The sequence below is a fragment of the Chrysemys picta genome, chromosome 3 (assembly GCF_011386835.1).
Source record: "Chrysemys picta bellii isolate R12L10 chromosome 3, ASM1138683v2, whole genome shotgun sequence".
NCBI lineage: Eukaryota > Metazoa > Chordata > Testudines > Emydidae > Chrysemys > Chrysemys picta.
The window spans coordinates 1,926,101-1,937,646 of NC_088793.1; the positions used below are offsets into that span (position 1 = coordinate 1,926,101).

The 11,546-nt window shown below is 72.5% G+C and overlaps 1 protein-coding gene across 1 annotated transcript in view; it reads right to left on the bottom strand.

Moving 5' to 3' along the window:
* The window catches only part of HADHB (hydroxyacyl-CoA dehydrogenase trifunctional multienzyme complex subunit beta), a 249,494-nt gene that overhangs the window by 87,651 nt on the left and 150,297 nt on the right, over nt 1-11,546 (bottom strand). The window lies entirely within an intron of this gene.

Genomic DNA, 11,546 nt, shown 5'->3' on the forward strand with positions numbered 1-11,546 from the left:
AACACCTCCCCACCTGTCCCAGCCCCCTGCGCCCCCGACACAGCCAGCCCTGTGCACCCCGGGCCAGCCTGATCCCCTCCCCCAACACCTCCCCACCTGCTCCAGCCCCCTGCACCCCCTACGCAGCCAGCCCTGAGCACCCCGGGCCAGCCTGATCCCCTCCCCCAACACCTCCCCACCTGCCCCATCCCCCTGCGCCTCCGACACAGCCAGCCCTGAGCACCCCGGCCAGCCCGATCCCCTCCCCCAACACCTCCCCACCTGCCCCAGCCCCCTGCGCCTCCGACACAGCCAGCCCTGAGCACCCCGGGCCAGCCTGATCCCCTCCCCCAACACCTCCCACCTGTCCCAGCCACCTGCGCCTCCGACACAGCCAGCCCTGAGCACCCCGGGCCAGCCTGATCCCCTCCCCCAACACCTCCCCACCTGCCCCAGCCCCCTGCGCCTCCGACACAGCCAGCCCTGAGCACCCCGGGCCAGCCTGATCCCCTCCCCCAACACCTCCCCACCTGCCCCAGCCCCCTGCGCCCCCTACGCAGCCAGCCCTGAGCACCCCGGCCAGACTGATCCCCTCCCCCAACACCTCCCACCTGCCCCAGCCCCCTGCGCCCCCGACACAGCCAGCCCTGAGCACCCCGGCCAGCCCGATCCCCTCCCCCAACACCACCCCACCTGCCCCAGCCCCCTGCGCCCCCTACGCAGCCAGCCCTGAGCACCCCGGCCAGACTGATCCCCTCCCCCAACACCTCCCCACCTGCCCCAGCCCCCTGTGCCTCCGACACAGCCAGCCCTGAGCACCCCAGCCAGCCTGATCCCCTCCCCCAACACCTCCCACCTGCCCCAGCCCCCTCCGCCCCCTACGCAGCCAGCCCTGAGCACCCCGGGCCAGCCTGATCCCCTCCCCCAACACCGCCCACCTGCCCCAGCCCCCTGCGCCCCCTACACAGCCAGCCCTGAGCACCCCGGCCAGCCTGATCCCCTCCCCCAACACCTCCCCACCTGCCCCAGCCCCCTGCGCCCCCTACGCAGCCAGCCCTGAGCACCCCGGCCAGACTGATCCCCTCCCCCAACACCTCCCCACCTGCCCCAGCCCCCTGCGCCTCCGAAACAGCCAGCCCTGAGCACCCCGGCCAGCCTGATCCCCTCCCCCAACACCTCCCCACCTGCCCCAGCCCCCAGCGCCTCCGACACAGCCACCCCTGAGCACCCCGGCCAGACTGATCCCCTCCCCCAACACCTCCCCACCTGTCCCAGCCCCCTGCGCCCCCGACACAGCCAGCCCTGAGCACCCCGGGCCAGACTGATCCCCTCCCCCAACACCACCCACCTGCCCCAGCCCCCTGCGCCCCCTACGCAGCCAGCCCTGAGCACCCCGGCCAGACTGATCCCCTCCCCCAACACCTCCCCACCTGCCCCAGCCCCCTGCGCCTCCGAAACAGCCAGCCCTGAGCACCCCGGCCAGCCTGATCCCCTCCCCCAACACCTCCCCACCTGCCCCAGCCCCCAGCGCCTCCGACACAGCCACCCCTGAGCACCCCGGCCAGACTGATCCCCTCCCCCAACACCTCCCCACCTGTCCCAGCCCCCTGCGCCCCCCGACACAGCCAGCCCTGAGCACCCCGGGCCAGACTGATCCCCTCCCCCAACACCACCCACCTGCCCAATCCCCCTGCGCCTCCGACACAGCCAGCCCTGAGCACCCCGGGCCAGCCTGATCCCCTCCCCCAACACCTCCCCACCTGCCCCAGCCCCCTGCGCCTCCGACACAGCCAGCCCTGAGCACCCCGGGCCAGCCTGATCCCCTCCCCCAACACCTCCCCACCTGCCCCAGCCCCCTGCGCCTCTGACACAGCCAGCCCTGAGCACCCCGGGCCAGCCTGATCCCCTCCCCCAACACCTCCCACCTGCCCCAGCCCCCTGCGCCCCCGACACAGCCAGCCCTGAGCACCCCGGCCAGCCCGATCCCCTCCCCCAACACCACCCCACCTGCCCCAGCCCCCTGCGCCCCCTACGCAGCCAGCCCTGAGCACCCCGGCCAGCCTGATCCCCTCCCCCAACACCTCCCCACCTGCCCCAGCCCCCTGCGCCTCCGAAACAGCCAGCCCTGAGCACCCCGGCCAGCCTGATCCCCTTCCCCAACACCTCCCCACCTGCCCCAGCCCCCAGCGCCTCCGACACAGCCACCCCTGAGCACCCCGGCCAGACTGATCCCCTCCCCCAACACCTCCCCACCTGCCCCAGCCCCCTGCGCCTCCGACACAGCCAGCCCTGAGCACCCCGGGCCAGCCTGATCCCCTCCCCCAACACCACCCCACCTGCCCCAGCCCCCTGCGCCTCCGACACAGCCAGCCCTGAGCACCCCGGCCAGCCTGATCCCCTCCCCCAACACCTCCCACCTGCCCCAGCTCCCAGCGCCCCCGACACAGCCAGCCCTGACCACCCCGGGCCAGCCTGATCCCCTCCCCCAACACCTCCCCACCTGCCCCAGCCCCCTGCGCCTCCGACACAGCCAGCCCTGAGCACCCCGGCCAGCCTGATCCCCTCCCCCAACACCTCCCCACCTGCCCCAGCCCCCTGCGCCTCCGACACAGCCAGCCCTGAGCACCCCGGGCCAGCCTGATCCCCTCCCCCAACACCTCCCCACCTGCCCCAGCCCCCTGCGCCTCCGACACAGCCAGCCCTGAGCACCCCGGCCAGCCTGATCCCCTCCCCCAACACCTCCCACCTGCCCCAGCCCCCTGCTCCCCCTACACAGCCAGCCCTGAGCACCCCGGCCAGCCTGATCCCCTCCCCCAACATCACCCCACCTGCCCCATCCCCCTGCGCCCCCTACGCAGCCAGCCCTGAGCACCCCGGCCAGCCCGATCCCCTCCCCCAACACCTCCCCACATGCCCCAGCCCCCTGCGCCTCCGACACAGCCAGCCCTGAGCACCCCGGGCCAGCCCGATCCCCTCCCCCAACACCACCCACCTGCCCCAGCCCCCTGCGCCCCCGACACAGCCAGCCCTGAGCACCCCGGCCAGCCCGATCCCCTCCCCCAACACCTCCCACCTGCCCCAGCCCCCTGCGCCCCCTACGCAGCCAGCCCTGAGCACCCCGGGCCAGACCGATCCCCTCCCCCAACACCTCCCACCTGTCCCAGCCCCCTGCGCCTCCGACACAGCCAGCCCTGAGCACCCCGGGCCAGCCTGATCCCCTCCCCCAACACCTCCCCACCTGCCCCATCCCCCTGCGCCTCCGACACAGCCAGCCCTGAGCACCCCGGGCCAGCCTGATCCCCTCCCCCAACACCTCCCCACCTGCCCCAGCCCCCTGCGCCCCCTACACAGCCAGCCCTGAGCACCCCGGGCCAGCCCGATCCCCTCCCCCAACACCTCCCCACCTGTCCCAGCCCCCTGCGCCCCCGACACAGCCAGCCCTGAGCACCCCGGCCAGCCCGATCCCCTCCCCCAACACCTCCCCACCTGCCCCAGCCCCCTGCGCCCCCTACGCAGCCAGCCCTGAGCACCCCGTGCCAGACTGATCCCCTCCCCCAACACCTCCCCACCTGCCCCAGCCCCCTGCGCCCCCTACACAGCCAGCCCTGAGCACCCCGGGCCAGCCCGATCCCCTCCCCGAACACCTCCCCACCTGCCCCAGCCCCCTGCGCCTCCGACACAGCCAGTCCTGAGCACCCCGGGCCAGCCTGATCCCCTCCCCCAACACCTCCCCACCTGCCCCAGCCCCCTGCGCCCCCTACGCAGCCAGCCCTGAGCACCCCGGCCAGCCTGATCCCCTCCCCCAACACCTCCCCACCTGCCCCAGCCCCCTGCGCCCCCTACGCAGCCAGCCCTGAGCACCCCGGCCAGCCTGATCCCCTCCCCCAACACCTCCCCACCTGCCCCAGCCCCCTGCACCCCCGACACAGCCAGCCCTGAGCACCCCGGGCCAGACTGATCCCCTCCCCCAACACCTCCCCACCTGCCCCAGCCCCCTGCGCCCCCTACGCAGCCAGCCCTGAGCACCCCGGCCAGCCTGATCCCCTCCCCCAACACCTCCCACCTGCCCCAGCCCCCTCCGCCCCCTACGCAGCCAGCCCTGAGCACCCCGGGCCAGCCTGATCCCCTCCCCCAACACCTCCCCACCTGCCCCAGCCCCCTGCGCCTCCGAAACAGCCAGCCCTGAGCACCCCGGCCAGCCTGATCCCCTCCCCCAACACCTCCCCACCTGCCCCAGCCCCCAGCGCCTCCGACACAGCCAGCCCTGAGCACCCCGGCCAGACTGATCCCCTCCCCCAACACCTCCCCACCTGCCCCAGCCCCCTGCGCCTCCGACACAGCCAGCCCTGAGCACCCCGGGCCAGCCTGATCCCCTCCCCCAACACCACCCCACCTGCCCCAGCCCCCTGCGCCTCCGACACAGCCAGCCCTGAGCACCCCGGCCAGCCTGATCCCCTCCCCCAACATCACCCCACCTGCCCCATCCCCCTGCGCCCCCTACGCAGCCAGCCCTGAGCACCCCGGCCAGCCCGATCCCCTCCCCCAACACCTCCCCACATGCCCCAGCCCCCTGCGCCTCCGACACAGCCAGCCCTGAGCACCCCGGGCCAGCCTGATCCCCTCCCCCAACACCACCCACCTGCCCCAGCCCCCTGCGCCCCCGACACAGCCAGCCCTGAGCACCCCGGCCAGCCCGATCCCCTCCTCCAACACCTCCCACCTGCCCCAGCCCCCTGCGCCCCCTATGCAGCCAGCCCTGAGCACCCCGGGCCAGACCGATCCCCTCCCCCAACACCTCCCCACCTGCCCCAGCCCCCTGCGCCTCCGACACAGCCAGCCCTGAGCACCCCGGGCCAGCCTGATCCCCTCCCCCAACACCTCCCCACCTGCCCCATCCCCCTGCGCCTCCGACACAGCCAGCCCTGAGCACCCCGGGCCAGCCTGATCCCCTCCCCCAACACCTCCCCACCTGCCCCAGCCCCCTGCGCCCCCTACACAGCCAGCCCTGAGCACCCCGGGCCAGCCCGATCCCCTCCCCCAACACCTCCCCACCTGTCCCAGCCCCCTGCGCCCCCGACACAGCCAGCCCTGAGCACCCCGGCCAGCCCGATCCCCTCCCCCAACACCTCCCCACCTGCCCCATCCCCCTGCGCCCCCTACGCAGCCAGCCCTGAGCACCCCGTGCCAGACTGATCCCCTCCCCCAACACCTCCCCACCTGCCCCAGCCCCCTGCGCCCCCTACACAGCCAGCCCTGAGCACCCCGGGCCAGCCCGATCCCCTCCCCGAACACCTCCCCACCTGCCCCAGCCCCCTGCGCCTCCGACACAGCCAGTCCTGAGCACCCCGGGCCAGCCTGATCCCCTCCCCCAACACCTCCCCACCTGCCCCAGCCCCCTGCGCCCCCTACGCAGCCAGCCCTGAGCACCCCGGCCAGCCTGATCCCCTCCCCCAACACCTCCCCACCTGCCCCAGCCCCCTGCGCCCCCTACGCAGCCAGCCCTGAGCACCCCGGCCAGCCTGATCCCCTCCCCCAACACCTCCCCACCTGCCCCAGCCCCCTGCGCCCCCGACACAGCCAGCCCTGAGCACCCCGGGCCAGACTGATCCCCTCCCCCAACACCTCCCCACCTGCCCCAGCCCCCTGCGCCCCCTACGCAGCCAGCCCTGAGCACCCCGGCCAGCCTGATCCCCTCCCCCAACACCTCCCACCTGCCCCAGCCCCCTCCGCCCCCTACGCAGCCAGCCCTGAGCACCCCGGGCCAGCCTGATCCCCTCCCCCAACACCTCCCCACCTGCCCCAGCCCCCTGCGCCTCCGAAACAGCCAGCCCTGAGCACCCCGGCCAGCCTGATCCCCTCCCCCAACACCTCCCCACCTGCCCCAGCCCCCAGCGCCTCCGACACAGCCAGCCCTGAGCACCCCGGCCAGACTGATCCCCTCCCCCAACACCTCCCCACCTGCCCCAGCCCCCTGCGCCTCCGACACAGCCAGCCCTGAGCACCCCGGGCCAGCCTGATCCCCTCCCCCAACACCACCCCACCTGCCCCAGCCCCCTGCGCCTCCGACACAGCCAGCCCTGAGCACCCCGGCCAGCCTGATCCCCTCCCCCAACATCACCCCACCTGCCCCATCCCCCTGCGCCCCCTACGCAGCCAGCCCTGAGCACCCCGGCCAGCCCGATCCCCTCCCCCAACACCTCCCCACCTGCCCCATCCCCCTGCGCCTCCGACACAGCCAGCCCTGAGCACCCCGGGCCAGCCCGATCCCCTCCCCCAACACCTCCCCACCTGTCCCAGCCCCCTGCGCCCCCGACACAGCCAGCCCTGAGCACCCCGGCCAGCCCGATCCCCTCCCCCAACACCTCCCCACCTGCCCCATCCCCCTGCGCCCCCTACGCAGCCAGCCCTGAGCACCCCGTGCCAGACTGATCCCCTCCCCCAACACCTCCCCACCTGCCCCAGCCCCCTGCGCCCCCTACACAGCCAGCCCTGAGCACCCCGGGCCAGCCCGATCCCCTCCCCGAACACCTCCCCACCTGCCCCAGCCCCCTGCGCCTCCGACACAGCCAGTCCTGAGCACCCCGGGCCAGCCTGATCCCCTCCCCCAACACCTCCCCACCTGCCCCAGCCCCCTGCGCCCCCTACGCAGCCAGCCCTGAGCACTCCGGCCAGCCTGATCCCCTCCCCCAACACCTCCCCACCTGCCCCAGCCCCCTGCGCCCCCTACGCAGCCAGCCCTGAGCACCCCGGCCAGCCTGATCCCCTCCCCCAACACCTCCCCACCTGCCCCAGCCCCCTGCGCCCCCGACACAGCCAGCCCTGAGCACCCCGGGCCAGACTGATCCCCTCCCCCAACACCTCCCCACCTGCCCCAGCCCCCTGCGCCCCCTACGCAGCCAGCCCTGAGCACCCCGGCCAGCCTGATCCCCTCCCCCAACACCTCCCACCTGCCCCAGCCCCCTCCGCCCCCTACGCAGCCAGCCCTGAGCACCCCGGGCCAGCCTGATCCCCTCCCCCAACACCTCCCCACCTGCCCCAGCCCCCTGCGCCTCCGAAACAGCCAGCCCTGAGCACCCCGGCCAGCCTGATCCCCTCCCCCAACACCTCCCCACCTGCCCCAGCCCCCAGCGCCTCCGACACAGCCAGCCCTGAGCACCCCGGCCAGACTGATCCCCTCCCCCAACACCTCCCCACCTGCCCCAGCCCCCTGCGCCTCCGACACAGCCAGCCCTGAGCACCCCGGGCCAGCCTGATCCCCTCCCCCAACACCACCCCACCTGCCCCAGCCCCCTGCGCCTCCGACACAGCCAGCCCTGAGCACCCCGGCCAGCCTGATCCCCTCCCCCAACATCACCCCACCTGCCCCATCCCCCTGCGCCCCCTACGCAGCCAGCCCTGAGCACCCCGGCCAGCCCGATCCCCTCCCCCAACACCTCCCCACATGCCCCAGCCCCCTGCGCCTCCGACACAGCCAGCCCTGAGCACCCCGGGCCAGCCTGATCCCCTCCCCCAACACCACCCACCTGCCCCAGCCCCCTGCGCCCCCGACACAGCCAGCCCTGAGCACCCCGGCCAGCCCGATCCCCTCCTCCAACACCTCCCACCTGCCCCAGCCCCCTGCGCCCCCTATGCAGCCAGCCCTGAGCACCCCGGGCCAGACCGATCCCCTCCCCCAACACCTCCCCACCTGCCCCAGCCCCCTGCGCCTCCGACACAGCCAGCCCTGAGCACCCCGGGCCAGCCTGATCCCCTCCCCCAACACCTCCCCACCTGCCCCATCCCCCTGCGCCTCCGACACAGCCAGCCCTGAGCACCCCGGGCCAGCCCGATCCCCTCCCCCAACACCTCCCCACCTGTCCCAGCCCCCTGCGCCCCCGACACAGCCAGCCCTGAGCACCCCGGCCAGCCCGATCCCCTCCCCCAACACCTCCCCACCTGCCCCATCCCCCTGCGCCCCCTACGCAGCCAGCCCTGAGCACCCCGTGCCAGACTGATCCCCTCCCCCAACACCTCCCCACCTGCCCCAGCCCCCTGCGCCCCCTACACAGCCAGCCCTGAGCACCCCGGGCCAGCCCGATCCCCTCCCCCAACACCTCCCCACCTGCCCCAGCCCCCTGCGCCCCCTACACAGCCAGCCCTGAGCACCCCGGGCCAGCCCGATCCCCTCCCCGAACACCTCCCCACCTGCCCCAGCCCCCTGCGCCTCCGACACAGCCAGTCCTGAGCACCCCGGGCCAGCCTGATCCCCTCCCCCAACACCTCCCCACCTGCCCCAGCCCCCTGCGCCCCCTACGCAGCCAGCCCTGAGCACCCCGGCCAGCCTGATCCCCTCCCCCAACACCTCCCCACCTGCCCCAGCCCCCTGCGCCCCCTACGCAGCCAGCCCTGAGCACCCCGGCCAGCCTGATCCCCTCCCCCAACACCTCCCCACCTGCCCCAGCCCCCTGCGCCCCCGACACAGCCAGTCCTGAGCACCCCGGGCCAGACTGATCCCCTCCCCCAACACCTCCCCACCTGCCCCAGCCCCCTGCGCCTCCGACACAGCCAGCCCTGAGCACCCCGGGCCAGACTGATCCCCTCCCCCAACACCTCCCCACCTGCCCCAGCCCCCTGCGCCCCCTACGCAGCCAGCCCTGAGCACCCCGGGCCAGACTGATCCCCTCCCCCAACACCTCCCCACCTGCCCCAGCCCCCTGCGCCTCCGAAACAGCCAGCCCTGAGCACCCCGGGCCAGACTGATCCCCTCCCCCAACACCTCCCCACCTGCCCCAGCCCTCTGCGCCTCCGACACAGCCAGCCCTGAGCACCCCGGGCCAGCCTGATCCCCTCCCCCAACACCACCCCACCTGCCCCAGCCCCCTGCGCCTCCGACACAGCCAGCCCTGAGCACCCCGGGCCAGACTGATCCCCTCCCCCAACACCTCCCCACCTGCCCCCAGCCCCCTGCGCCCCCTACACAGCCAGCCCTGAGCACCCCAGCCAGCCCGATCCCCTCCCCCAACACCTCCCCACCTGCCCCATCCCCCTGCGCCCCCTACGCAGCCAGCCCTGAGCACCCCGGCCAGCCTGATCCCCTCCCCCAACACCTCCCCACCTGCCCCATCCCCCTGCACCCCCTACACAGCCAGCCCTGAGCACCCCGGCCAGCCTGATCCCCTCCCCCAACACCACCCCACCTGCCCCAGCCCCCTGTGCCCCCTACACAGCCAGCCCTGAGCACCCCGGCCAGCCTGATCCCCTCCCCCAACACCTCCCCACCTGCCCCAGCCCCCTGCGCCTCCAACACAGCCAGCCCTGAGCACCCCGGGCCAGCCTGATCCCCTCCCCCAACACCTCCCCACCTGTCCCAGCCCCCTGCGCCCCCGACACAGCCAGCCCTGAGCACCCCGGCCAGCCTGATCCCCTCCCCCAACACCTCCCCACCTGTCCCAGCCCCCTGCGCCCCCTACACAGCCAGCCCTGAGCACCCCGGGCCAGACTGATCCCGTCCCCCAACACCTCCCCACCTGCCCCAGCCCCCTGCGCCCCCGACACAGCCAGCCCTGAGCACCCCGGCCAGCCTGATCCCCTCCCCCAACACCACCCACCTGCCCCAGCCCCCTGCACCCCCTACACAGCCAGCCCTGAGCACCCCGGGCCAGCCTGATCCCCTCCCCCAACACCTCCCCACCTGCCCCAGCCCCCTGCGCCCCCTACACAGCCAGCCCTGAGCACCCCGGCCAGCCTGATCCCCTCCCCAACACCACCCACCTGCCCCAGCCCCCTGCGCCCCCGACACAGCCAGCCCTGAGCACCCCGGGCCAGACTGATCCCCTCCCCCAACACCTCCCCACCTGTCCCAGCCCCCTGCGCCCCCGCCACAGCCAGCCCTGAGCACCCCGGGCCAGCCTGATCCCCTCCCCAACACCACCCACCTGCCCCAGCCCCCTGCGCCCCCGACACAGCCAGCCCTGAGCACCCCGGCCAGCCTGATCCCCTCCCCCAACACCTCCCCACCTGCCCCAGCCCCCTGCGCCTCCGACACAGCCAGCCCTGAGCACCCCGGCCAGCCCGATCCCCTCCCCCAACACCTCCCCACCTGCCCCAGCCTCCAGCGTCTCCGATGCAGCTAGCCCTGAGCACCCCGGCCAGCCTGATCCCCTCCCCCAACACCTCCCCACCTGCCCCAGCCCCCTGCGCCTCCCACACAGCCAGCCCTGAGCACCCCGGCCAGCCTGATCCCCTCCCCCAACACCACCCCACCTGCCCCAGCCCCCTGTGCCTCCGACACAGCCAGCCCTGAGCACCCCGGGCCAGACTGATCCCCTCCCCCAACACCTCCCCACCTGCCCCAGCCCCCAGCGCCTCCGATGCAGCTAGCCAAGTGCACCGGGGGAGAGGGCTCTGCCCTTGCACCCAGAGGCTCACCTCACCAGGGCCATGGGAGTGAGCACACAGGGTAGGACAGCCCCTGGGAATACAGCCCCAGCCCCACATGTAGACTAGACTCAGCAGCATCCACCGGGTCTTGGCAGGGCCACAGTGGCACGTGGCAGCCCAAGCAAAGGACTCAGAGCCAGGCCTCCTGGATCCAACCGAGGTCCGAGTCGCTGGGTGGCCTGGGGCATGTAGCAGCCCCACTCTGAGCCTCAGTTTCCCCTTGGATTTCCTTGTGGTTTTAGTTTTCTGACCTATGAGGAAAGGTTAAAAGCCCTGGGGGTGGTCAGTCTTGAGAAAAGAAGGCCGAGGGGGGAGCTGAGAACAGCCGTCCAATCTGTGAGGGGCTGTTCTCACCAGGATGGAGATCAATGGTTCTCCATGGCCCCGGAAAGTAGCACAAGACTAAAGGAGCTTAATCTGTAGGAAGGGAGACAGGTGAGAATGAGGGAAAACATCTCACTCTACCGGGAGTTAAGCTGTGGGGACCAGCTCCCAAGGGAGGTTGGGGAATCCGGTGCTTTAGAGAACAAACCCTGTCAGGGATGATCTGAGGTCACTTGGTCCTGCCTCAGCGCCGGGGGCTGGACTCTGGTTCCATGACCTGTCAAAGGAGGCCAGTGATACCTCCTCAGGGGCAGGGTTTGAGGCTGAATTCGTAGTCAGCAAATAGCTGGAACAAATCAGTAACCAGCCAGTATGCAAAAGTGTTAGCTAAACCAACAGCAGTAGGCCGTAAACAGAGAGCAGCGGGTCCACACTGGGGGTGCTCCGGTTTAACTGATGCGATTGTGTGTGTAGACAAGCCCTTGTAGGAATAGGGGGAGGGAGCATGGAAGATCAGTTCCTCCCAGGTTTGGGGGCCTCCTTGGGGACAGGAACTGCTTTCAGAGCTGTGGTGGCTCTCGTCCCCGGGTGCATCCTGCCACCCCCGGGCGATGTGGCGCCACAGCAAAGCAGTTCTTGGACATGGAGCGTGGGATCAGTGGGGATCAGTGTCCCACACAAGACCCCACGCTAGGGCAGCCCTGAGGGAAAGGCATGGATGATGGACGCCTGCCTGGAGAGAGCTGGAGACACAGATCTGTGTGGAGCGGGGGGAGGCTTGTGACAGAGTCTAGCCAGCTTGCAGTGTGAACAGCAGGGTTTGC